Here is a 27,218-nt window from a genome sequence, read left to right on the forward strand (position 1 = left end):
TATGAAGAACTGCCCCATTCAAAAAGCCAGTGGTGTCCCTGTGTGACAATAGACGAATGCTGTCCCTTCTATGGGAGGCTCACATGTCAGGGTGGAGAAAAGATGTGTGTGCCGAGAACAAGCTAGTAGAGTGTTTAAGATGGAGCATGGATTCCAGGTTTGGAAGGTTTCTGCCGAGTTCTGTCCTGCCACTTACCAGCTGGGTTAGGGGAAGTTAGGTTATGAAAATAGCTCAAGAGAAGGAATGACCATCTGAAGTGGAATAGGGGGCAGAGAGGAGAGAGAGGCTACCTGGGAGAGATTGGCTGTATATGGATACAGGCTAGGGTTATGGTGAGGGATGAAAGTGAACCTCATTCAGCAGAGAGGCAAGGAGTCAACCACAGACTCCACTCTGGATGCTCAGTCTTGAGTGCAGGCATGTATAGCATGGCTGGAGGGAAAGGTGGCAAGTGACTGCAGCTTAAGGAGGGTGGAGAGAACAGTTACTGTGTTATGAAGTTAAGCCTCTCAGCTTTTTCGTCACTGTTGCTTTTGGTTTCTCTCTCCACAAAGTGCTGGTGTGAACTCTCGCTCAAGTGGGATGAGGCGTCTGGACTCTGATGATGAGGATGATGACTGCAACATCTGTGTGCCAGACAGGCGGAGTTTTAGGGGCTTTTGTTATGTTCTGCACCTGCCTACAGGCCTCTCATTTAACCCGCCTCTGGAGCAGTGTCTAGCACAAGGTAGGAGGTGACTTACTGATTGTGAAGGAGAGCATGAATGAGTGTATGAGCGAGTTCTCAGGATAATCTGTCCTCTCAGTACCCATTACTGTCTCGGTTTTCAGGATGAGGAAGCTAAGACTGCTAAGGTTCAGTACCTTTGCTAACGTGAAAGAACTATTATAAATGGCACGATCCTAATTTCGTCCCCAAAGACTCCAGCGTGCAGAACTGTGTGTAAAAAGTGTGAATAAGAAAATATTAGTTTCCAGTGGCTGCTGTAACAAATTACCACTTGGTGATTTAAAACGACAGAAATTTATTCTCTCATAGCTCTCCCGGTCGGAAGTCAGAAATCAGGTTCCCTGGCTGGAGTCGAGGTGTTGGCAGGGCAGCCCTCCCTCCTGGGCTCCGCTGCTTCCTCGCCTCTGCCAGGGTTGGGCGGCTGCGGCTTTCCTTGGATCTGGCCACGTAACTCCAACTTTGCCTCCTGCGCACACTGCCTTCTCTTCTAGGTCGAATCTCCCTCTGCTTCCCTCTTATAAGGATATATGCCACTGCATTTAGGGCTAACATGATAATCCAGGATAATCTCCCCATCTCACTCAAGACCCTTAATTTAATCACATCTACAAAATCCGTTTTTGTCATATAAGGCAACATTCACAGGTTCCAGGGATTAGTGCCTGGACATTTGTGTGCGTGGGGGGATTCTTCAGCCTACCACTGAAAGCGTAGCTTTTAACCGTATGTAGTAAAAAATGTGTAGGTGTGCAAGGGTGTGAGCGCATTTGTGTTTCCAATGTGTATGTGTGTGAATGTGGATGTGGGTGTGAGTGTGCGCTAACGTGTTCGTGGGAATGTGTGAATCAGGTGTGACTGTGTTTGAGTGTCATGACTGTGTGAGTTCGGCGGACAGGCGGCTGCACAAGCGTGTGCCCTCGCCGGCGAGTGCCCGTGTCTGTGCGCGGTGTGAGCGCGGCGTGCGCCGGGACGCGGGGCGGGGCAGGGGGGAGCGCTTCCGCCGCCGCGGCCTGCAGGGGTCACTGTCTGGTCGCCGCGTGGCACCATCCCGTGCCCCTGCTCGACCTCTCCGCGGCCGCTTGGGTCGGTGGGCCTAGGAGCATCCAGCCCGGAGCGCGGGGGCGCGGTGGAGCCGGTGGCCGCGCGGTCCAGGTGCGGGGCGGGTGGGGCAGCGGCTGCGTCCGGGATTCGGGCGGAGCTGCGCAGCGGTCACCAGGATTTCCGGGCGGGTGCCGGGAGTTTATCCAGGAGAAGAAATGAGGCTGGACCAAACCTTAAATCCTGCTCCGGGCGACGGCAGCCGTTGCGTAGATTTCTGCCCACTACTATGGGCTTGGAAGAAAATGGGGCGCACACCAGGAGTCTGGAAGAGGACCCTGGACATCCGAGTCCTGAAATCTAAACTTTACCTGGGAAGGGGGCGGTGTCGCGAGTGGCGGGACCCCAGGAGGGTGGTGCCTGTAACCCCTGACCTTGCTGGGTGGGGGCGTGCCTTCCTGGGGCGGCCCCGAGGGGAGGGCGTGTGGTTCCCGCCCCGCGTGCGGGTGGACGGCTCGCCCTGGCTCGGGCCCTCGGGAGGAGGCTGCTGCGCGCGGCTGGGCCTCTTTTCAGTTCCTCTCCGTGTCTGAGGTTGGGCCCCGACGCGGTACGTTTCTTTGAGGTTGGTAACCTGCCCCTGGGTTTGCGCGGGTAATTTGGGTATTCTGATGGGAGGCCCAAGACCAGCTTTGTGCAGAATGACCCCCAGTCCACTCTGAATCTCGCTCGTGAGCGTCTGAGAATACCGGGGTGGCGGCTTGTGGAAAATTCAGATTCCCAGGCCCAGATGCGGGTCCAGGGGGACCAAACTATGAGAAGTCTGGTGTGGAGACATGGAGTCTTGAGCCCGGTAGGACTCCTGGAGCCCTATCGCCTATGTCGATCACTTGGCGAGGGGGGAAGAAAGGCTGCTTTCCCCGGGGAGTCTAGGTCCTGTGTCTGACCTCTGGGCAACGGTGTCGCCTAGTAGGGCTTGCAGGAATTGAAATTTGAGCGTACCCTGCCCCCTGCTTACTGGCTCTGTGACCTTGGGCAAGTCACTTCACTCCTCCAAGCCTGACTGTTCTCCTGTTTCTGCAGGAACTGGAGAAGATAGCTTCTGGAAGTATCTCCTGCAGGGCCTGGCATTTAGCACTTGATAAATGCTAACAGCCTTGTCAAGTTACGTGGTTATGTTATCGAATAAGCCCTCACACGGGGAAAGGTGGAAGGCGGAGAAAGAGGAGGGGATGTGGAGTTAGGTCTCTTTCCTGGCCTGTGAGTACTTAACAACTGTAGGTGTTGAGGGAGGGGCCGTCTCACCTGGTGGCCTTTAGCAGGATCTGGAGGGCTGTGGGTGCCTTCAGGGGATGGAGGTATGCAAAAAGTGTGTGACTCTGTGTTGAGTTATTTAGGCAGGAAGGCTTTCCAGCACCAAAGAGGCTACATGGCTGGTTCTCTGCATCATAAACTGCCCAAGCAGTTTCTAGGCTAATACTTCTCAAACTTCCCTCCCTCAGAATACTAGGAGCTACACCCAGTGACATCTGCCTGCCAAAATAGGCCAGGGGTGTCTCTTCCAAACCACGGGGAAAATTCAGTTAACAAAATGGTCTTGCCTGTAAGTATTTCCTTACATGTTTCCTAAGGCTCTGGTGGCTGTCACACGTGTTGGCTTGTGAGTGTGGGCAGAAGGCAGAGTGAGTAATCAAGGAACAGATGACAATGTTCAGAAGCCACTGCCTGCATGGTGTGACAGCTGGCTTTTCTTTCATGCTCCAGCTTATGATTTTTATATTGCAAACATCTAATTTAGTCCTATTTCCTGCTAGCAAAGGTACTTCTCATTCATGCAATAAAATTAGATACCTTATTTTTCATGGTGTTCTTCAGAGACATTACCATGACTTTGGGGCTTTGCCTCCTAAACCAGTTTGGGACCCCAAGCTCTGGAAATGAGGAGTAAAGCCTGCTTGAGAGATGTCGTGATCCCTTCTGGACCGCTTAGGAAAGACACTCAAACTCTCCCAGCCTCAGCTGGAGCATTTACAAATTAGTACTAACAATTCCTACTTTTGTGAAAATTGGAGAATATAGATACAAAGTATCTAAAAGTGCCTGACACGTAACAGGTGCTCAAGAAACAGCCTGAACAGAGATAAACAAGAAAGTGCCCACTGACACAGGGTGTGAACTACAGCAGTGCTTCTCACACTTCAGTGTGTGTAGGAGTCATCTGGGGATCTCGTTAAAGTGCAGTTTCTGATTCTGTAGTTCTGGGCTGGAGCCTGAGAGTCTGCATTTCTAACCAGCTCCCAGCTGCTGCTGCTGCTGTTCGTCTGCAGACCACAAGTCAGTGTCAAGGAACTAGACTACATTATATAGCAAGGCACAGGTGGTGGGGGCTTGAGAGATGGGCTTGGCCAACCAGCGCCTTAGCAGATGCTCTAGACACGGGATAGAGGATTAATTAGAGGAGAGGTCAAGGAATAAGGACGAATTTTTCATTTGGGAATGTTTCTTTTAAATTGAATTTCACTCCTGAGTTCACCAGGCTGACGGTTTTTGTTTTTTCCTTCTGTTGACTTGTATTCATATGGAAATTAATGTAGTTCTCGGCATTCCTTTTACAGAGTCCCGGATACTCCATGTCATCAAGCATGGTGGGACTTCTAAGACTTGACTCCTGTTGTCTATAGGACATGGCACCAGGGGAGGACCCAGCCTATTGAGTCCCACTGTGTGTCAGGCACAGTGCTCACTGCTTTACATGTGTTTTCATGTTACTCTTCACTTTATAAATATAGGGATCGATGCTCAGGAGTTATACTTAATAAAATCACATAGACGTAAAATGGCAGAGCCTGGATTTAAACCAGTCTAATTTTTATCCCCAAATCCAGGCTCTACCCTCTAAACCTTATTTCTTTATCATATGCCTCTTTTGCAGAAATAATTTCCTTATGACATTTAAGCAGCTGAGTATCATTTGGTGACTTATTAAAAGTAGCACCATGACCCCCATTGATTCTGCTGAGCCATGTCGGTTTTGCATGGCGGATCAGAGAGAGAGGGGAGAGCAGAGTTGGGAGAAGGGTTGGTCTCTGACTTTGAAGACTCTGAACTTGCTGTTTCCCTTATTCTCACACTGAGAAAGACATTGATGTGTACCTAAATGTGGGTGAACCTAGCCATGGATGTCTCAGAGGTAGCAGTCTAAAAGCTTCTAGAGAAAAGAGAGAAATTAGCAAAGCAGAAAAGGTGCCTACAGTCATTTAACAAATGGCTTTAGTGAAGTGAGGAACAGAAGTTCAAAAAAGTTCAATTCTCCTCAAGCAAGTAGCAGAGATAAGATTTTTTTTAAAAAGTTTGAGTAAACAGGATGAATAGGAGAGCGGAGAGTCGTAATGGACCAGCTCTACTAAGAGCACACAAAACCACGCCTCCATTCAGAAAGTCACGCCTCCCTCACAGGTTCCTCTGCACTCACGCTGCAGAATGTGTGACTCTGTGAAAACTCAAATGCCAGCGGGCCCGTGGGGCGCTTGTCCTGCCTTGGAAGCTGAAGCTGCTGCCCGGCTCCCCGCCACTGTCGTGAAGAAAGCTGCTTCAGTCGCCAAATGCCCTCATTTCCGAGAGAAGCCCAAATTCTCTGTTTTTATGTGAAATCTCTTTGTCTTTAAATGTTGGCAACAAATTAAAAAATATTTACAACTAGAGGCCAAAAATTATCAGCTCCAGGTGACATTTGAGCACAGTTCTCTGTTATTGTGTCCTCAAAATAGATCTTTTAGGTTGTCGGGGGCACCTTGCCCCAAATCCTGGTTCCTGAGCACCTCTCCTACCCAGGCTGGGCTGTGGGGCAGCCGCTCCACTTGTATAACTTGAGATAAGACCCTGTAGCAACAGGCCGTCTGATGACTCTCTCAGGCACAGGTTGTATCTTTATATCCCTCTCAAGAACTGGAATCGCTAGCCCGGAGCTTCGTGCAGTGCTGATGAGGCGTGTGTCGGGACACCTTGGAGTGAGGAAAAGTGGAATCCGGATGACTCGCTTATGCTAGACTGTGGCCCTAGACATGGCATCACTGACTGCTGGAGAGAAACCTTAGGTGCCTGTCCTGCATTGTCTGGCACGGACAGCTGTGTGCTTGGCAATTTGTATGTGGCGGTCAGACACCACCAGCTCTCCAACCTGTACGCTATTATGAATTTGAGACTTTGAGAGAAAAGAGGACATTGTGTGCTGGAAAGTATTTGATCAGCATAGCTCAGGTGAGGAATAAGGTATGAAATATTTTTTGCTACAGAAATTCTTTATCTGATACTTCTAACTTGTCTTAATTGGTGTCTTCCGTTCAATAGACACAGTTCGCTGTTCTCCTGTGGTCTGAGGAAATTGTGAAAGCGAGTTCTTTCAGCAAGTGAGAGGATCAGTCCAGAATTTCCAGTGAGTAGTGTTTACTTTTTTGATGTTTGGATAGCTTTGATCATTCGTATAATGATTGCAGCCTGCCGAGATTTAGAATCTCTGGGAAATACTGATGTCACAGCTCCACGTCCCTGTGGAGGGAGTGCCGTGGGGATCTTTACAGAAACGTGTTTACACTTTAACTGCCAGCAAGTTTTAAAAGATGACATAAAGTGTCCACAACAACAACAACATCTGTTAGGCCGCCCTGCCTGGCGGCTGCTTATTTTGTAAGGGGGTGCTCGTCAGTCAGAAAGCTGGACTGACCTAAATACAAGAATATTCTTTGATGCATAATTTACATCTCAGATTTATTTCTGAGCACAATAGAATGGTGTTAGATCCACACATTTGGAACGTTAGTAAGAGCCTACTGATGACGTATTAGGTGTTATTTGCCTCAGCCTCAAATTTACTGGCTGTGATGGACTGATACTGGTGTGTGAGTTGTGTGAGATGTGTGACCTTTCTCCTTTTACACTGTTTAGAGAACAATTCAGGGGAGTTTATAGGAAATTAAACCGAAGACTCATGTTTTCTAATAGTTTTGTTTTTACAGTAAAAGATTACTGAGAAGTTGAAAATGGAGAGTGAAATGTGTGTATGTATGTGTATCTCAAAGCTAAATGTGATTTCAAAAAGAAAAATACAGCTTTTGATTATTAACTTCAAACAAAATCCTATGGGATTTTATAGATAGGGGCTAAATTTTCATACCAATAAAGTTGATAACATCTGTTAAGGTGATTAATAGCTTCTTGCTGCATTTTGTTTGTGGGAGAGTGAAATTCGTGAGAGATACAGTGATGAAACATGGGCTAAAACTTCTAGAAAATCTATTTTTCCTCCTTGCTCTAGTCTTTTCTTTAATATATGTGTTAAAAGAAGTGGCATGTTTGGGAACGGTCAAAAAGAAGAGGTTTCAATCTTCAAATTCTAAGACAAGCTTCCAAGACACTTAGGCATGAATTGTTTTTCCTCCCTGAGTCTGGAATGTGAGTAGGCTCTACCTTTAAGCTCTCTTTTGGATACCCTTTCATTTGATCACACTCATTTTCAAAACACATTCCTCAGGACCTAAGCATGTAGCACTTTAATAAATAAGATAGGCGTCTGTATCGTTTCAGATTCCAAACCAGCAATCGTGCTCCCTGCTGTGGGGGATCTGGAAGTTGGAAGTGGTGAACAGAGAGGTAAGCTGATTTGCTTGTGTGATTTTTTTCTCAGTATTAGCATTTTAGAAGCTAACCACTACCCCAAATGCTACTAAATAAAAAATCAAACACACAAGGGTCTCCAAATGCATCACCTTCCCTAAACCAGCAGATCTTCAAAAGTGGCCAATTGTTTCCAGGCCTTTTTCTAAATTTGGGAGAGAGATGTGAAATAAAACTTTGCTTTTTAGGAATTTAATGGCCAAATTCTATTCTAACCCTTCAAAAAACCTTCTCAAGAGTCCTTAATTAGAATTGATTTCTCTGTCCTCTATATCCTTCATACCATTACAAAAATAGTCTATTCTGTTAGAGAATAGAAAAACAACAGAGAGAATCAATGAAGCAAAACTTGGTTCTTTGAAAAGATCAACAAAATTGACAGCCTTTAGCTAGACTGACCAAGAAAAAAGAGAAGATGCAAATAACTAAATCAGAAATTAAGTAGGTTGTTACTTCCAACCTTAGAGAAAATAAAATGGATTAAAAGAGAATACTGTAAACATCTGAAGGCCAACAAATTAGATGGCCTAGATGAAATGGATAAATTCCCAGAAACACACAAATAACCAAAACTGACTCAGAAGAAATAAAAATCTGAACAGATCTATAACAAGAGATTGACTCAGTAATCAAACCTCCCAACAAAGAAAAGTCTAGGACCAAATGGCTTCACTGGTATATTCTACCAAACACTTAAAAAAGAATTAACATCAATCCTACTCAAACCCTTCCAAAAAACTGAAGAGGAGAGAACACTTCCAAATTCATTCCATAAGGACAGTATTACCTTAAAACCAAAACCAGATAAAGACTCCACAAGACAAGAAAACTGCAGACAGTAGCGCTTATGAATATAGATGCACAAATCACCAATAAAACACTAGCAAACTGAATCCAACAGCATATTAAAAGGATTATACACCATGGCCAAGTGAGATTTACCCCAGGAATGCAAGAATGGGTCAATATAAGAAAATCAATCACTGTAATACACCACATTGACAGAATGAAGGGAAAAAACCACACTATCATCTCAACTGACACAGAAAACATATTTGACAAAATCTAACACGGTTTCATGATAAAAACACCCTGAAAACTAGGAATAGAAGGGAACTTCCTCAACATGATAAAGAACGTTTATGAAGAACCCACAGCTAACATCATACTCAGTGGTGAATAGCTGCTTTCACAACTACTGTTCAGCATTGTGCTGGAAGCTCCAGCCAGTGCAATTAGGCAAGAAAATGAGATAAAAGACATCCAAATTGGAAAGGAAGAAGTAAAAGTATCTCTGTTTGCAGATGACGTAGTCTTATGTATAGAAAATCCCAAAGAATCCACTCAAAAAAACTACTAGAGCAAAGTTGCAGGGCACAAGATTAACACAAAAAAATCAGTTGTGTTTCTTATACACCAGCAATGTACTATCCAAAAAGGAAATTAAGAAAACAATTCCATTTACAATAGCATCCAAGGAATAAAATACCTAGGAATAATTTTAACCAAGGAGGTAAAAGACTTGTACACTTAACTCTATAAAACGTTAGAGAAGCCAGGGTCCTCACACTGGTTTTAACATATCTGTTTATGCTCAGAATGTGACAGGAGAGAGAAATAAACTTTCACTTGTTTTAGCAATTATTAGGTCTTTGATATAGCAGTCAAGCCTTTATTCTAACTAATACAGGAATCTCTAGTTTGCTTATGTAGCTGCTTCCAGCAGTATGTCATCCATGGAAGTTTATATTACAGAAGGAGTCAGGATGACTTGGAAAAACCAATCACTATCTTGTCTTGAAATGAGTCACTGCGAATGGGACAGCCAGTCACTCTTTGCTAATATCCAATAACAAAAGAGAATGAGGCACGTGCCAAAGGAACAATTCATTATAAAATCAACACGTACTGGGTGCCTGTCATGTTCTAGGCAGGGTGCATGGTGCCAGGCGTAGAGTGGTGAGCAAGAGTGACATAGTCCGCGGAGCTTGCGGTCTGGCTGGGAGGCAGGGTCCTGTGGGAGCACTCAGTATGAGTACTTTACCTACTTTGGGCCCAGGGAGGGAGAGGGGTGTGCAGGATGATGTGGTGCTTAGAAAACGCTGCTCAGTTCTGCCTGCAAACCACACAACTTTAAGAAGTTGAGTGTAACTGCAGAGACATGATCTAAGCTTCTACTATGTGTGAAACTCTGTGCTAAGCCCAGTGAGGGATACAAAGATAAATTGTACACATAAATGAATTACAAACTAAATTTAATAAAGAATGGACTGTGGTTAAGCCTCTTAAAGAGACACAAATAAAAAACTATGGAAGTGAGGAACGGTGATCATGGTTTAGAGTTCCAGAGAGGAGGAAGCTATGTAGAGAAACAGCTCCAGAAATCTGCATATGGGTCCGCCTGAGTCTTGGTTAGAATATTAATCCAAAGTAGGGCAACACTCCATGAGGCCAGGCAGAAAGTGCTGCCAGGGAGAGAAGAACTACCTGGGAGCTATTAACTGAAAAACTGCTGGAGCTCACATGGGGCTGGCAGATGCTTGAGCTCTGACTGGGCAGGGCAGGGGGATCTTGTTGAACACCAGGAACACTCAGTACAGATCCCAGAAAGGCCATGCCTGAGACTAGGGGTAAACCTGCCTTAGAGAATGTCTGAAATTAAGAAGACTGACCATACCAGGCCATGGTGAGGACGTGGAGCAACTGATTCTCATACATTGCTGGGGGGAGTGTAAGATGTTTCAAGCACTCAGGAAAAGGTTTGGCTTTAAAAAAAAAAAAAAAAAAGTTAAGCACACATTTACCTTGTGACCCAGCAATTCCACTGGTAGGAAATGAAATTATTCCCATACGAAGAGTTGTACACAAATGTTTATAGGAGTTTTATTCAAAATTGCCAAAAATTGAAAACATCCCAAATGTCCATCAATGGCTGGCTGCCTAAAAATTTGTGGCTTAGTCATACAATGGAATCTACTCAGGATTAAAATAGAATGAATGACTGATATACTAACAAAATGGGCAAATCTCAGAAATATACTGAGCAAAAGAAGCTAGCCCCAAAAAAGTAAAGACACATTGTATTTGTAATAAATTCTAAAATAGGAATACTAATCTATGGTGTGAGAAAACATTAGTAGTTGCCTGGGCTGGGCATGCAGGGTGGTGGTATCACTGGAATGGGGCACAGGGGGAACTTTTTGGGTGACAGAAATGTTCTATATCTTGATTGAGGTGGTAGTTATATGGCTGTGTATATATGTCAAAATTCATGGACATATCCACTTAAATTGGGTGCATTTTATTGCATGGATATTATACCTCAACAAAGCAGTTTATTTATTGAGGTGAAATTCACGTAACATAAAATCAACCATTTTAGAGTGTAAAACTCAGTGGCTTCCGGTACATTCACAATGTTGGGAAACCATCACTTGTATCTAGTTCCAAAACATTTTAATCACTCCAAAGGAAATCCTCATACCCATTAAACATTTCCCCCTCATCCTGGCCCCTGGCAACCACCAACCTGCTTTCCGTCTCAATGGATTTACCTATTCTGGATATTTCATATAAATGAAATCATACAATATGTGGCCTTTTGTGTCTGGCTTCTTTCACTTAGCGTAATGTTTTCCAGTATCATGCATGCTGTAGCATGTATCAGTACTTTATTCCTTTTTATGGCTGAATAATATTCCATTGTATGCAAATACCACAGTGCCTTTATCCATTCATCTGCTGATGGACAGTTAGGTTGTTTCCACCTTTTGGTTCTTGTGAATAGTGCTACTATGAATATGCATGTGTATGTATTTGTTTGAACACATGTTTTCAATTATTTGAGGTCTGCACTTAGAAGTGGAATTTCTGGGTCATATGGTAATTCCATGTTTACCTTTTTGAGGAAATGCCGAGCTGTTTTAGAAAGCAACTGGACCATTTTACCTTCTCCCCAGCAATATGCAAGTGTTCTCATTTTTCCATATCCTCGCCAACACTTGTTATTTTCCTTTTTTGTTTATTATCGCCATCCTAGTGGGTGTGAAATGGTATCTAATTGTGGTTTTGATTTGCAGTTCCCTAATGACTAATGATGTTGAGTGTCTTTTCATGTGCTTGTTGACTATATCTTCTTTGGATAAATGTCTATTCAAGTCATTTGCTCATTTTTAAATTGGGTTTTCTTGTTGAATTGTAAGAGTTCTTAATATCTTCTGAATATTAGATCCTTATCAGGTAGTATATGATTTGCAAATATTTTCTCTCATTCTATGGGTTGTCTTTTCACTTTCTTTATAGTGTTCTTTTATGCATAAAGGTTTTTTAATTTTGATGAAGTCCAATTCATCTATTTTTGTTGTTGTTGCTCATGTTTTTGGTGTCATCTACAAATCCATTGCCAAATCCAAGGTCATGAAGATTTAACCTTATGTTTCCTTATAAGAGTTTTACAGTTTTAGCTCTTCTATGTAGATCATTGATCCATCTTGAGTTAAATTTTGTATATGGTGTGAGGTAAGGGTCCATCTTCATCTTCTGCATGTGCATTTCCAGTTGTCCCAGCACCATTTGTTGAAACGACTATTCTTTCACCATTGAATGATCTTAGCACCCTTGTCAAAAATCAGTTGCCCATAAATGTATGGGCTTATTTATGACTTTCAATTCTATTCCGTTAATCTATATATCTATTCTTTTGCCAGTACCACACTGTGTCAATTACTGTGGCTTTGTCCATAAGTTTTGAAATCAGGGAAATGTGATTCCTCCAACATTGTTCTTATTTTTCAGGATTGTTTTGACTATTTGGGGTCCTTTGCAATTCCATATGAATTTGAGCATCAACTTTTCCATTTCTGAAAAAAAGGCAGTTAGCATTTAGGTAAGGATTGCATTGAATCTGTAGATTTCTTTGGGTGGTATTGCCATTTCAACAATATTAGGTCTTCCAATCTATGAAAATGGAATGTCTTTCTATTTATTTAAATCTTTAATTTCTTTCAACAATGTTTTGTAAGAAAACATTTTTTTACATAGTATTCAATTTTTTTTTTTTTTTGAGGAAGATCAGTCCTGAGCTAACGTCCAATGCCAATCCTCCTCTTTTTGCTGAGGAAGATTGGCCCTGGGCTAACATCTGTGCCCATCTTCCTCTACTTTATATGGGATGCTGCCACAGCATGGCTTAACGAGCGGGTGCGTCGGTGTGCACCCGGGATCCGAGCATGCGAACCCCGGGCCGCTGAGGCGGAGCGCGTGCACTTAACTGCTGTGCCACTGGGCCGGCCCCCCCATAGTATTTAATTTTTATATTTAAGTTTTATAGACTTGGAAACAATTTTTAGGCAAACTTCAGTCTGAATCAAGATATTCTTTAAAGAGGAAAGACTTTATTCTGAAATTAAATTGTATTTTCTTGGAAAATAGCACCATTGATTATCTAAGCTTTAATGATGGAACTGCAGGTACATTTGCTTGCTACCACCATCTCTTCAGTAGAGGATAAGAAGGCTTCAATAAATGGGACATCATGGATTTGACATCTCCTACAGGAATGTGTGTCCAGTTCCTGGGAATACTGGAACATGTTTATAGGACTGGTTTCCATTGTCTGTTTTCTGTTTTCTACTCTACCATAAGTTAGGGATCTTGGGGGGCTGGCCCTGTGGCCAAGCAGTTAAAGTTCCAGGCCCTATGCTTTGGCGGCCCGGGTTCGTGGGTTCGGATCTCGGGTATGGACCTACTCATCAGTCATGCTGTGGAGGCATCCCACATACAAAATAAAGGAATACTGGCACAGATGTTAGCTCAGGGTGAATCTTCCTCAAGCAAAAAAAGAGAATTGGCAATGGATGTTAGCTCAGGGCGAATCTTCCTCACCAAAAAAAATAATAATAATAATATCTTGGATTTCAAGTCCATAATTTAATACTCTTGTCCATAATATTCTTATATATTTTAAAATATTTAAATATTCTTATTTTAAATGTTAAATATTTTTAAAGTATATTGGGCTTGCTGTTGGACAGATGTTCTCCTTGTGTTGTATATTTTGAATGTACTAGAGATCATCATTATAAAACATTTTGGAATATTACAGCAAGGTTGTTGATATATTGCACTGAATGCTTTTTTCTTGATTAAGATATACAAATGTTTTATATTTAGTAAAAAAAACTGACACTAAATCATATGTGCTTTATCTCTTCACTATTCTATGTTGAATTCCCTTTGAATATGTTTTTTGATGAGAGGAAAATTTAAATCATCTGTGGTTAGATATTGTATTATGATGTTCTCTCCTAGTCGACAAGGGGATGCTTTTCCAAAGAGTCCAAGAAGTTTAGTTCTGCAGAGCAAAGTTGTCTGTCTTTGCTGAGTTTATTTACAGTTAGAAGTCAGGCACCAACCATATCTACTATAGAAATAATCTCAAACAGTAGAGAGCTGCCTCAAGGGAAACTGTAAAATGTTATACATACCTAGAAAAGTCATCTGTTTATAAAATATTGTAGAAAGGGACAGAATCTAGTCGGTCCTCAGAGGCATTGGAAATCTGAAACAGGAGGAAATGCATTTTGAAGATCACATTAGTGTACTATTCACCACCACTTCCTGGAGGAATGACTCAGCATTGAGGTTCATGGTCCCAGATCTGAGCGCCGGGAATATTCACTCTCAGGTAGTTGATGTGGTACTGAAAGGCATGCTAGGAGTCGGGAGACTGAGGTTGATGGCCAGTTCTACCACTCGCTCGTGATCATCACTGAAGCTCACTTTATAGAAACTGAGGGTCTGAGAGGTTAAGTAATTGTCTGATTTCCCACAGGTGACAAGTCATGGCTTCAGGTTTTTCAGACCCTAGAGCCCAAACTTTTTTTACTATTCCACACAAGAGTCAAGTAGATTTTCACACTTATTTCACTATGTATACTAGAACACATGGGCAATTCGATTAGAAGTGATTTTGTTTAAAAAACATGCTGGTTTAAAATCTAACCACTGGTATAAATTTGAACCTGTGGTCTTATTTATGTTTTAGTGATAGGTCTAGTCTCTATAATTACCTGACTTACTATCTTCCCCCATTATGAGGCCAAGAAAACATATCATGTACTGAGAACACGTATATGAATTTCCATACAAATGGTCAAAGAAAAGCAGAGAGAAGAGGCAAATTAATGTTTTAGGATTGCCACTGTGTTTCTTTTAGATCCTGAATCTGTTTGCTGCCTGCTGTAGATGAAGAAGGTTAGAGAACAGTCCTGGAACCTTCACTGGGGTGAGCTTCTGGGGTGTTTCATTGCTGTCCTTCACCAGTTTTGTTTGTAATTGGTGCTGACTTGCCTCATTGAGTTCTGTGCTCCCAGTGTCTATTTGTCACTTGTCACTTTGCAGCCAGCTCTCCGTGGCCTACAGAACTGGACAGGTGGAGGGAGCACTTTCTGTGGGCTTTCTGCTGTGCTGGGTCAGTGGAGGCCTGACAGGTTTCAGAGGCTGCTACCTGACTCACCACACCTTCTCAGGATTTATCTTCAAAGAGTGAAGGTTCTGTGTTATCTGTGCATGGAGGGCTTCATGTATAGGCTTGCCAGATTTGGCAAATGAAAACAGAGGACACCCAGTTAAACGTGACTTTCGGATAAGCAGTGACTAACTTTTTAGTATAAGCATGCCTTAAATCTCACATTAGAATCCCGTATTTTATTTGACAGCCCTCTTAATGTTGTAGCTTGTTTAGAGCAGAATAGAGGCCAATCTGTTCTCAGATATTCTTTCTGTTTTAATCCACGTCTAGTTTTAATTTCTTGTCTTCATCCAGTTTTAATATTTTCTTGCGTCAAGGTAGCTGAATGTGATATGTAGCTGTGAGGGGCTATCTTATCGTCTTCTACACTGAGGCTGAAGAATGACCCCGTGCTGCCGATGGATGGTCCACAATGAGAGGAATCATTAAAAATAGAGTTGCTGGCTACAGGCAAACATCTCTGCGACAGTATTCAAATGGAAAAATAATTAAAGTGAAGATTTTCAAGCCTTTAAAATATCTTGTGTTTAATCATGTAAATGGCTTTGTCCTGTTCATACACCATATTACGGATGTTGGATGATGGTGGCTTTGGATTTACATTCAGGGATGTCCATCCTTATGTACCTCTCCAGATTTTCACAGCTATCTTCTATGTGAACATGGATATAACCATGCTCTCACAATTCACATACTACAAGTTAAAGAATCAGAAGGAAAAATGTAAGATCGGGAACAGTTCATTCTAATGTTTCTATTTGTAATTGACATTTTCTCATTTAACAACCAATAGAACATTTTAGGGTTATTTTCAATGAGATAAGGCATATCATTGATAAGACATAACATTTCCTTAATCATCCCAGTGAGTCCTTTGAGAATTTTTGGATGTGGCCCATTTAGATACCATGTTATTACCTTTTATTTTAGTTGGTCTGTGTGATTGAAAAATAAACAGAAATGATAAATCAGAAAAACTTTGGCTTCTCTAGGTAAGAGAGGTTGGCAAGAAAAGTCAAATCTCTTAGAGAGATTTCTGTAGGTGGTAAATAGTACCACTTTTTCTCTCCTGGCCACTCGAGAAGCACATCCTCCCCAAAGTAGTGCCTGCCGGCAGTTCCCGAGTGTGACTGTTCGTTGGCGCTGTTGTGACCACAGCCTTCACACTACTCGATAGGACAGGTGCTGCTTCTGTCTCCAGAGGCTGGCACAGAATAGACCTTAACATATTTATTGATTACTGAATACCATTTCTACTTTTGCTTTGAATACTGTTTCTTTAAATGACTGTTTGTTTCTTCATTTGTTTATTTATGAGCCAGCACAAAAATGAAAATTGTCTTTAGCTGCATATCAATGAAAGTGGCCCCATCTCTCTCCTGCAGACTGATGGGGCACATTTCCACGTGGCCTCCTGGTAGCTGTAAATGTTACAGGGTGAGGACAGCTGCTCAGATCTACAGAATCAGCTCTAGATCCCCCTGGGGATGTTGTGAGGAGGGTGGGGACACCTCCCAGCTGTGTGCCAGGCACCATGCTGGCCCTTTCACATGTGCTCTTGCTCTCACTTATTCCTCACACCAACCTCCGTTTTACAGACGAGGAAGCTGAGCGTCAGTGGACTGGACCAAGCTCACACGCTAGTAAGTAGAGGCATTAGATTTCAAAATCAGCACGTGGTGACGCCAGGCCTTCATCTGATGGATTCACGGTTTAGATGGTGCCACATGAGTCAAAACCTTCACAAGAAGAGAGTCTGCCTCTGTCTGTTCAGGATTGAGGCCCCAGCAGCCAGCATCTAGCAGGCCTCAGTGACAGTGCTGGATGGGATGGATTATAAAATACGTGGACGTCCCCTGGAATGCACGTGGTGCTTACAGGGCACCCAGCCAGTTTTCTCCCCTGTCGCCCCTTTCTGCCAACACCAAACCCACTTTAAATATATTAAATAAAGCATGGCATCAAGAACTAAAGTAAAGGGACTACTTGGTTAAAAAAATCACTAAAATAATGAGGTGTGTGTGTGTATATAGACATATATATATATAGTCACCACCATAACTAGTTCAATCATTCTAGACCTAACCCTGAATTTCTGTGGCCAACTGTCTAAAACAGTATGACAGGCCAGCTCTCTTCAGTTTACTCCCTCAGGCCTAAATAAAGCAGCTCATACCATTTATGAGGTTTCCGGAACAGAGTTTTGCTTAGCTGCAATGTCTTGTGTGGGCAAAATAGACTGAGTATGGAGGGATGTTAAACTTAGGGTCAATGCAGGGTTCAGAAGAAAATTAAGTTTTGCAGAGAAACATGTGCTCGATAGTCTCTCTCACCTGGAGTGTTATGGGATAAAGCAAATCCCCCAAATACACAATGCGTTTGAAGGTAATTTTTTATTGAAGTCTGTTGTCTTCACATGTGGCTGTAATATGGAAAAAACCATGCGTTCTACCTTTGCAGTTATAACTCCACAAACGTTTTTAATGCTTCATCAGTTTGATGTTAAACAAGTGGGAATGATTTACCCAGAATCTTACAGTCAGATGTCTGTGTGCCTGGTGTCTCCGGGTCCTGACCCTAATACAGATGCAACATAACTAAAAAATTAAAAATAGAATACAAAGGACTTAGGGTGGACGACAATCTGATTTACAAGGGACCAAGTTTTCTATTTAAACATAGGTTTTTGTATGTTTCTTTTTGTGTCTTGGCTTTGCCTTTCACATTTGCGAAGATTCTACATCCTGGCATTTCCTCGTCCCTAAACCAGAGTATTCAATTTGATCACCACTCCTGGAAGTTCTCATGCTGTTATCATTACCTGGTGGGGTGGGAGCGTAGCCAGCCAGTGCCCGTGGAGGAGGAGCAGTTCTGTTCTGTATGCTTCACGGTTTATGGACCAGCCGCTTTTTGGTTTTTCCTTGGAGAGCTTTCCAAAGCGTACTTTGGCTGGCACTGCTGACTTAATTTGAGTGATCCTGATGCAGATAGAGGAGATGTGTCCTTAGGATGTAATGACTTAATTTATAGCATCTTGGAGCAACAGCATGAATTATTTGGTTTTGCTTTCCTGCGGCCTAGAAATATAGGTGTTTGTTAAACTTGGAGATTAAACGACTTCTCTTTCCCCATCAAAGAAGTGCTGTTTGACATGTTCCAGTGGGGCCCGGGTTTCTGTTCATCACTTTGCTTTTTATCTGTCTCAATTGCAGGGCTCTTTGCTGCCTCTCCTCCTCTCAGAGGCCTGGGTCACCCTCGCTGTACTGCTTTTAATTTCTGTTGGCTACTGCTGCCCCTAACACCACTTGTAATCTCCTCTGTCCTATTCTGCACTCTCTCCCTACTTCCTCTCTGTAGTGTTCGTCTTCCTTGTCTGCTGTCCCCTCCCAAGGCCTGCAGCGCTAGTATGGAGGCACTGAGCTTATAAATGTATCACTGGGCAGTTAAAACAGCACTTTCCGGTCCTTTAATTGACCCAGTGAGTCACCACAGTCTATCAGCCTAGCCTCTTCTCAGATGCACTTAGTGATACTCACTTCTAAGGAAAGGATGTATTTTTTTTTCCGGATACCTTTTATTGTGGAGCCATTCCAGAAACACAAGTATTCTGGAGATTAAATACCAGGTAAGTGCTATTTCGCTGCGGTAATTCCCTTCCCTAGTTTGTGGCACTTGTTCTCCACGCCTTGTTGGTCTGTTTTTAAGCGCTAGGGAGTGAAGCCTGCAGCACACATGGGTGATGGGGGAAGCTGTGTTCACTGTGCTGTCAGTGGCAACACCCAGTCTGCTATTGAGGAAGAATCGATGTGGGACTTCAACAGAAGTAAAAAAGATAATCTCATTTGAGAGCCATAAACTCTTTCTTTTAGATCCGTTTTTTGGGTTTCTTTAGAAATATTTTTTCAGAGTTTTTCATTGTTGTTGATCTTATAACATCCACAAAGAATTTGTAGATGTGCAGAGTTAGTCTAGGAAATATTTTATTTCAAAAAAGAAATGAGAATCTGCTGGGAAGCAATTCCCACCCCCTCCATGTTCTCCCAATAAAAAAATTCAAAAAAAAATTTTTACTAACTTTTTGAAATAGATCTCAGAAACTTCAAGCTTTGGGATTGCACAGGTAGCGAACATTAGTATACCAGAATTGGTCAGGGCTTGGTAAGATCCAGATATGTGAAAATCCAGAGAACACCTTCTCCCTTCCCTGGACAGAGGCTGGGGGTAGGAGGGCCAGACCCAACGTGAGGAGACCCATCCTGCTGGTGGGCTGCCCCCATGGCCCCCTCCTACGGGCAGAGGATCGTATATTGATCAGAGAAGGGGTTCTGTGGGGCTGAACCACAAATCGAGATGGAAACCACCCAAATAAACTTATGTTGAAGTTATTCAGAAAAAAATTTTAAATTGCCATTATTCAAAACAACTTAGCATATCTGAGTGGGTAGATAAGTGATTTTGCTACCTGATTAGGAAATACCACCCATCCTAGAAAGAGATGTTTAGTATTCATTGGTCCAAAATAACAAGGACACAGAGAAAAAAATACTTCCATCCCAGTTTCCTTAGATGACTCCCAGCTTCCCTTAAAATATTGAGATCCTCATGTATGTTCAGATTGCCCCTTAATGCTATCGTTCTTTCTGTGTTACTGCTTTTAGCATACTCGTGCCATGATTGAAATATCAGGCTTTGTTTGTGGCCATATATCTTGTATCTTCTACTTGGGATCTCCATCCTCAACTATAGGAAATGTAAGTACATTATTTGTTCTGTGTGCTCTGATCAATCAAACGTGCTTCTTAACTCTTTTCTCCACCTTTGGAAGATGCCTTGGAATTCTGAGGAGTGCATTTGGGACGAACAACGTGGAAGTCACAGTGCCAAATTGATCCTTGCTCAGATTTTTTTTGTTGTTTGTTACGCTCCTTTCAACTTAGCAGAATATAGATCAGCCAGAATTGTAGTCTAAATGTGTTTTGCTGGGCTTGCATATTAACACCAATATAATGAAGTCACAATAAATTATACAAAGCATTTTGGATATGGATATGGATATTGTGGTTGTTTCAACTTATGAAAAAGTCACCATTCCCTTGCACTTTGCAGCTAGTGTACTTCATTGTGGCACCCTAGAAAGGATCCAGTTTGAAGATGTGCACTTTCTCTTCCTGATTTTTTAACCATCCATGGTTTATTTGAGTTTCTAGTTGTATATTCTCTCATTCTGTCAGGTCCTGGAAGTTGAAACCTCTAAGTTTCTGAATGCTTAATGGGAATAAAATAATATTTTTCTCTAAGTAATGCATTTGAATTTCCACATGGTCCAAATATTCTTACATATTTGTCAATATTTTGAAATGAAGTATTGGGAAAGGTAAAATATTTGTGTGTGCATATATAGATATATCTATCAAGAGGAATAAATAAACCAGTAATCAGCAACAAGAAAGCACATTGCAGACTCTGAATAAAGAAGCTTCATGGAAACAACACTTCCTTTGGGGGAGATTATGATGGTCCCTCCCTGAGAGTTGCCTCAGAGGTGAGCCCAGGAGGCAGCAGTAGATAAGCATTCCTAGTAGATAAGCATTTACTAACCCAACGCCATATTGGAGCTGAGTGATGGGTGCTAAATAGCACTTAAAAGGGCATTAACTGACACCAGTGTCACACATAGAAGATATTTTAAATATTTAAATCTCAGTACTTTCTAATCTTGAAGGAAATGCATGAGAAGGGGAAAGATTTATAGAACTAACTGTAAATATTTGACATGTCTGGACATCAAATATAGATATAAAACCAAAACATAAAGGACATGTTAGGAATTACATATGGTGAATAACAAGAATGTTAATAAGAATTTCCATAAACTGGGAAGAAAAAAAGTCAAGTAGAAAAATTTACATGGGACTCAAAAACAGATTATTAAAGAGAAGAAATAGAAATAATTAGAACATACATGAAAAATAATTTAACCTCTTTAGGAACTGAATAAATGCAAAACTAACAGACTAAAAAAAATCGACCTTTTTAGTATATGAAATTAGCAAATATAAAGAAATTGTAGAAATCAAAGCAGATAAGGGCAGGCCTCATTTGCACACTCATACGATGGGTGCCGAGTAGATATGCAAATTGCTACAGCCTTTCTGGAAGACTCTAGCAGTTTGTATCCAGAGCCTTGAAAGTGTGAATTTCACATCTAGATATCTATTCTAAGGCTATTACCAGAAAAATAAAGATGTATGTACTAAGAAATTTGTCACAATTTGGGGACAACCTAAATGCCCAATACAGTAGAATATTCTGAAGCAACTTAAAAATGTTGATAAAGAATTTTTAACGACATGAAGAAATTCTTACAATATATAATAGTGGAGAAAAGGGCAGGATAAGTATTATATCTACTGTATATATAGTCATGTACCTCACGTAAAAAGACAGAAAGGAATAAACCAGAATATTATCTCTGAGTATTGAGATTATGGGTGATATTTTAGTCTTCATGGTTTCTATATCTTCCAACAGTTCCACGATGAGTATATATTATTTTTATAATCAGAAGATGTCATAAATGCTAAAGAAATACAATTTAAAACTTTGGTGATTTGTGAAGCTATGTATTGTGTAATGAAAAGAAAAGAACAACTAATGTCATTCTTGCCTCTCTTGTTAGTTCCAAAGAAGATCTACTGAAGGGACTTCATTTTTGCTGTCTGCGTTGGCCATGACGGGAACTGCGTGTGCAGACTTCGTGTGGTTTTGAAGGCTCCAGCTGCCAAGCATCCCTGGAGCAGCTGCTCTGTGCGTCATCTTCCTTGGCTTATTGGAAGCTTTGGCATCTTAGTTCTTCACTTTTTTGTATCGTTTGCCATCAGAGTGCCATTTGGGGATAAATGTGTACTTTATATCGCCTCTTCTAAGAAGGGTAAATAGCTAATGGTATAGCCATTTCATTATTATGTTTGAGATACACTTATAAAGAAAGCTTTCTCTTTTCCAAAGTCTCCTAGGTTATGAGCATTTTAACAGGGGATCAAATTCAAACACAGGTTCCTTGGTTATCTTTGGTTCATCAGATAAAAAAATTTAAGCCAATATTAAGCACTGAGATTGATGCATCTTAGATGTTAAATTCTAGTTAGGTTATAACGGCAGGTTTTAAGAAAAAGAGCCGCACGGTTTCTGAAAATCTCTACAGAGAACACTTAAGATATTTATTAAAATGACAACTGGACTCTGCCTTGTGTCGATAAACGTGAATCTTATGAATCAATAGTTTATGGTAGATAAAACATATGAAATAATTGGCTAACAAATTTAATGAAAATTAACAATAGTGCTTAAACCTACATCCTTTGAACACGAGGAACACAGGAGGGCACTCTGTTCTCAGTATTTAGCTTATTAAATTTATAATAGTTATGTAGGCAAGTGAAATATTATCTTTCTGTGTTCTCTTACTCACTGGTACTTTGAGTTTCAAAAAACATAGGGGTGCTTCTTGTTGATGAGCTTGAGAAAATTGGCGCCGGTTGTCATTTGGAATTGCACAGTGAAGGATCTAAGGCTTGTGTTCTGAGTTGTCACAGTATCAGATAATTACTTAAGAGTTCTTGGCAGGAATTTTACTTTTATTTTTTGGACTCGGCCATTAAGCAAAATCAAAATAACTTCTTGCACTTTCACAGCTCTTTCTGATTTAAAAATCATACTTTGCCGTAGATCTCTGAGTACTCCCAAAAGGTTTTTGTGAAGCAGAAAAATAAGAGCCTCATTTAAAATTGGATGCTTTGAGGCAGACAGCCTAGGAATATACTGTGAGTGGGTGACAAGGTTGGGACCAACTCCTGAGCCCCTGTCCTCAGCAGGTACTGGAGTGTGGAAGGCAGTCCCAGAACCCGTACAAAGGGGATCCTTACATCATTCTCCTTTCTTCACCTTTCTAGAAGATGGAGGGCAGAGAAGAGCTCCATGCCATTGCGAGACTGTAGCAGGGAAATTGTGGTTAGGCGACAGTGTATTTGTTTCAGTTTCTTTCAAAGGAGGGTGGATTTATGATCTCCAGTGAACAACGCAAAATGCTGTTTTTATTTTGATTTGATCATATGGATGCTTACTCTCCTGCTCCATATATTGGAATGCACGGGAGGGTATTGTCCTCCAACTGACCTTTCCCAAAATCGAATCTTGAGTCTAAAAGCTGTAACCTAAAACCCCAAGTCATTGGCCTTAAAGAAGTTTCCTTGAGAGAAGAATTAGGCAATTCCTTTTTCATTTCTAAATGTATGTGCCCCGTGCATGCATTCAGAAAGTGTGCTATCCTTGGCCTCAAGCCTCCTGGAATTTTGGGATGCGTGGAGAAGCAATAATCTCTCTGTTCCAACTTGATTGGAGCCTGAACCCAATCTGACCCAAAATTAGTTTTCAAATCCGAATGCAATTAAAAACAGATGTTTCCAAGTAGACTGAAAAAGACTGTGAAAAAAAAAATCAGGGTTCACTGCCTTTAGAATTGGTTGCATTTTCTAGGTACCTGTAATGAACAGGAAGAGAGAACAAATAAGAGTTGTTTCCAGAGAGTTTGCTCCTCCTTCCTTCCTCCACAGCGAGCCCTCCGAGTGCTCCGAATCCATACCTTTCGAGGAGGTGTGTTATGATTTGCCAGGCTGGACTGTCCTGTCTGATCCACTTTCTAATCTGTTCTCAGTCAGGACAAATTTGCATCTCAGGTTAGGCACTTAATAATTCTTATTGCTGAGAACTAATTGCTACCAATAAAGGAAGGGACACATGAAAAATCACTTGTTATCCAAAAGTACTAGAACATTAAAGACACTTACACAGAAAGTTTCATTTAGCATATGCTTTCAAACTCTTAAAGCTAGCCTAGTGGCAATTCAGGAAACATTAGTGAGTTTTGGAAGGCTTTTTTTCCCCGTTGAATCAAAACCCAATTAAATCGTGCATGGTAGGGAAGGGAGGAGAAAGCTTACTTGTGGACAAATAGTACCCATGAACTTGAATGCATTAAAATGGATTCATAAGTTCTTCTAAGATGAGAAACATGTGTCCAATTACTGTGAGATTCACCACTCCTTACAAGTTCAGAGCAGACAGTCCTCATCTCCTTGTTTCAAAATGAGTGTGTCTATTTTCAGAGTAATTTTCAGCATGAAGTCTGGTCCACCATTTGATTTTTAATCTCCTCTTTTATCCCTGGAATCTTGCATTCCTGATGCATTTCATCTTTTTTGTATGGAATAATATCCTTCAGAAATCTTTGATGCATTGGTGAATAAAAAGAAAAAAATGAGAGGTAAGTGCTTGCTCTATTTGTCATTTTTAATACGTTTGGAGCCACTTGATTTATGATGAAGCATTTCTTGGGAGAGGCGAATGTTTAAGGTGGTATTTTGAGCTCCATTTAAGGCAATTTAGTTGTCATCAGGCCTCCTCACCCCATAACCTTCATAAGACCTTGCTTCATAAATTGGACCCAAACAATTGGCTTGTGTTTCGAGTAGACAAAGCCTTATGGAAATGATACTTGCTAAGTGTTTTTATTGGACATCTGGGTAGAAGTCAGCCTTTGTCAGGCCAGTCCCAGACCACAGCTAGCCTGACTCCTACACCCTTGGCAGCAGTTTCTACTCTTAGAAAACTCTTTTAAAACTCTTTTAAATTGAGAGGAATGAGATTTGGATTCGTTTTTTCCCCGGCTTTCTTCTTTGATTCCTGATTCAGTGAGTGGGATTAAGGATGTTCACCCCATTCCTCTCTTGTCTTCAGGTCAGATCTCTGCGTTTAGTGCCTCCCTTGGCCTCCGCTCTCTGGCAGCGTGCCCTTGCAGTGGTGGAATCTCTATAGCCCCTGCTGTGTCCGTGTCATTCCTGGATGCTGTGGCTCTGCTAAGCAATGGCAGAGCGATTTCAGGCCCTGGAGGGGCTGAATTGAGTCCGGCCAGCTTGAAAGAGTGACTGGGATTCTCTCTACCCTCACTTATTCCTCTCAGTGAGTCGTCTCGATTGATTGGAACTGATATTGGGTGCCAGTGGCATAGAGCCTCCTCCTCATTGTCCATCTGACCCTGGATGAGAGAGAGAGAAATTAGTACAATTTCACTCCCTTTCTTAATAGCAAAACTTATCCTTTATTTAAAAGAAATAAAGGCAATGAATACAGTATCCCTTGGGAGTGATTACCAGTTAAAAAAGATTGAGGAGCTCTCTGTAGTATCTTTCATTTGTACCGTAATATAGAATTTTATGTTTAGAAAACACTTCACTACCACGAACTTAATTCTAGAAATTTCTGGGCCAAAGGAAGACTATTTCTTCGATGAGAAATTCAGAGACAGAGGCAGGAGGTGATTTGGCCAAATACGAAGCAAAAACAAATAAATAAATAGAGGAGGGGAAATGTTCAGAGTATTCAAAAGATGAATTTTATTCTTGTTTAAACAAGAATTCTCAAAAGAGAATGGATTTGCACACAATTCAGGGTGTTGACAAGAATAACACATAGTCCTGGCATGTGGTACTCTCCATCTTCTTATTGCTTTCCTGAGTGTTGTGGGGCTATTTTGAATGTGAGAATTTAAGAAGTACGCATCCTATGGACGCGTTCATCTAACTCCTTCCAGTGAGGACACACAACAGAGATCTTATTAAATGAAATCTCCACACAAGCCCTCGCTGTGCCTAGATGTGACTTCAGCTGTGAGGAGAAATGAATTGCAGGAGGTGTAATTGCAGTATACTGGTGATAAACAGTGTTTCTAAACCATTTTCCAGTTGACAGAGCCGTCTCACACATGACATCTCAGACTTGCTGTTCTTTGGAGGGAAGGCTTTTGGCAAATTCAAAGCGCACAGTGTGGTCTTTGCTTTAGCAAGTCCCTGTACTAGTACCATCTGGAGAGCTGCAACCACCAACGCCTAGAGCCAGAGAATTCAGGCCTAATCAGCTTTCGTCTCTTTGCACCTCAGTTTGCTTGTCAAAAATGGAAGGGATCAAATTACATCTTTAATAGCCTTTCCAGCTTTAGAATTCTTTGTCTCTTCTCTAGTCAACTCAAGAGTTTTACTTGTGGGTTCCTTTTAATTCCTCTGGGTGTAGGACATAAAGAAAAGCAGGCAAGCCAGGGAAGGAGACGAGGGAGGCAAATATCAAGAAAGGGAAACAGGAGTGAGAAAGAACTTGGAGAAGAATGAAAGGAAATAGGCTTATAGGTAAGTAATGGGGCGAGAGATCTGTGGGAGGCAGGTTAATTTCCTGTATCTCGGATTTAATATGAGGGGGAAATAGCTGATGATTTGCAGTGTAATTCTGTAAGTAGTGTCAGAGTTAATAATCCTTTTAACTTTTTCCTTAAGAAAAACATACCAGGTGACTGCACACTTCATTCTGTAGTGCAGGCAGAGAGCACAGCAGCCCAGGTTGGTGGTGCTGGAAGGGGAGCCATTGCTGATTAATGAAGAGGAATTCCAAAGCCTCTGTCCACCGTGTGGTGAGGAACTTACGTTTTGTTGATACTCTTTGGGTGCAGGGATGAGTTCATGCCTTTTCCTCCCTGCAGTATGTTGATTCTATAGCATTCTGCCCCAGCCAGGTCCATTGGTCCATCCAACACGAAATAAAGATGTGTTTCCCATCGAGATCTTCTGCAACTGGTTACATTTTAGTTGATCTGAAAATCTGCAGGAATTACTATCTCTGTTTCTGACTTTATTCAGTTGTCAGCCATGGTTCTTATTTTTTAATGTACAGAATAACAAAAACACTCAGGTGTGTTCTGTGGGGCCCCCTGGTGTCTTAAAGCAGACAGGGGTTGAGTGGGGATCAGGCATCCCTTTTGTTGTGGGTAAATGTAAAATGTTTCATTTCCTAGGGGGCTGTGAGTAACATATTGATAAACTATGGAGTCAACTGGTTCTGGAAAAGATTGCAATGCATTCTCAAAGTGGAATTGCCTGGTGTGAGCAGGCGTCCGTAAACGTTGGGTCAGACACTGCAGAGAGGACTGACCTGTGGGTGTGGGCGTGGGTGTGGGTGTGGCTGGGAGGGGACCCCAGTGCAGTCGTTCCTCGCCAGGCCTGTGAATTGATGGGGCTGTGATGACTATTACAGCCACTCTCCAGACAATGTGTCTCTGAGGCAGTTGCCCTGAGCTCTTTGTCTGGAAAGAAACTATTATTCCTCAAGCCTTAGGTCTGTCAGCTGCTGCCCAGAGCTTAGTAAATCCT

The 27,218-nt window shown here is 41.8% G+C and overlaps 1 non-coding gene across 6 annotated transcripts; it reads left to right on the top strand.

Annotated features, from left to right (window-relative positions):
• Positions 1-1,773: 1,773 nt before the first annotated feature.
• On the top strand, positions 1,774-24,611 carry LOC106803738 (solute carrier family 66 member 1 like). 6 transcript variants are annotated; one of them, XR_015554526.1, is made up of 8 exons: positions 1,774-1,883; positions 5,710-6,023; positions 6,114-6,198; positions 7,347-7,412; positions 12,231-12,321; positions 14,653-14,721; positions 19,626-19,718; positions 21,647-24,611. It is a non-coding gene; the product is annotated as a solute carrier family 66 member 1 like (transcript). The 6 variants fall into 6 exon arrangements; XR_015554524.1 differs by lacking the exon at positions 1,774-1,883 and adding an exon at positions 1,926-3,369; XR_015554525.1 differs by lacking the exon at positions 1,774-1,883 and adding an exon at positions 1,926-2,391.
• Positions 24,612-27,218: the final 2,607 nt, after the last annotated feature.

This window comes from Ceratotherium simum, chromosome 15 (assembly GCF_057802395.1).
Source record: "Ceratotherium simum simum isolate JZ-2026a chromosome 15, ASM5780239v1, whole genome shotgun sequence".
Classification (NCBI taxonomy): domain Eukaryota; kingdom Metazoa; phylum Chordata; class Mammalia; order Perissodactyla; family Rhinocerotidae; genus Ceratotherium; species Ceratotherium simum.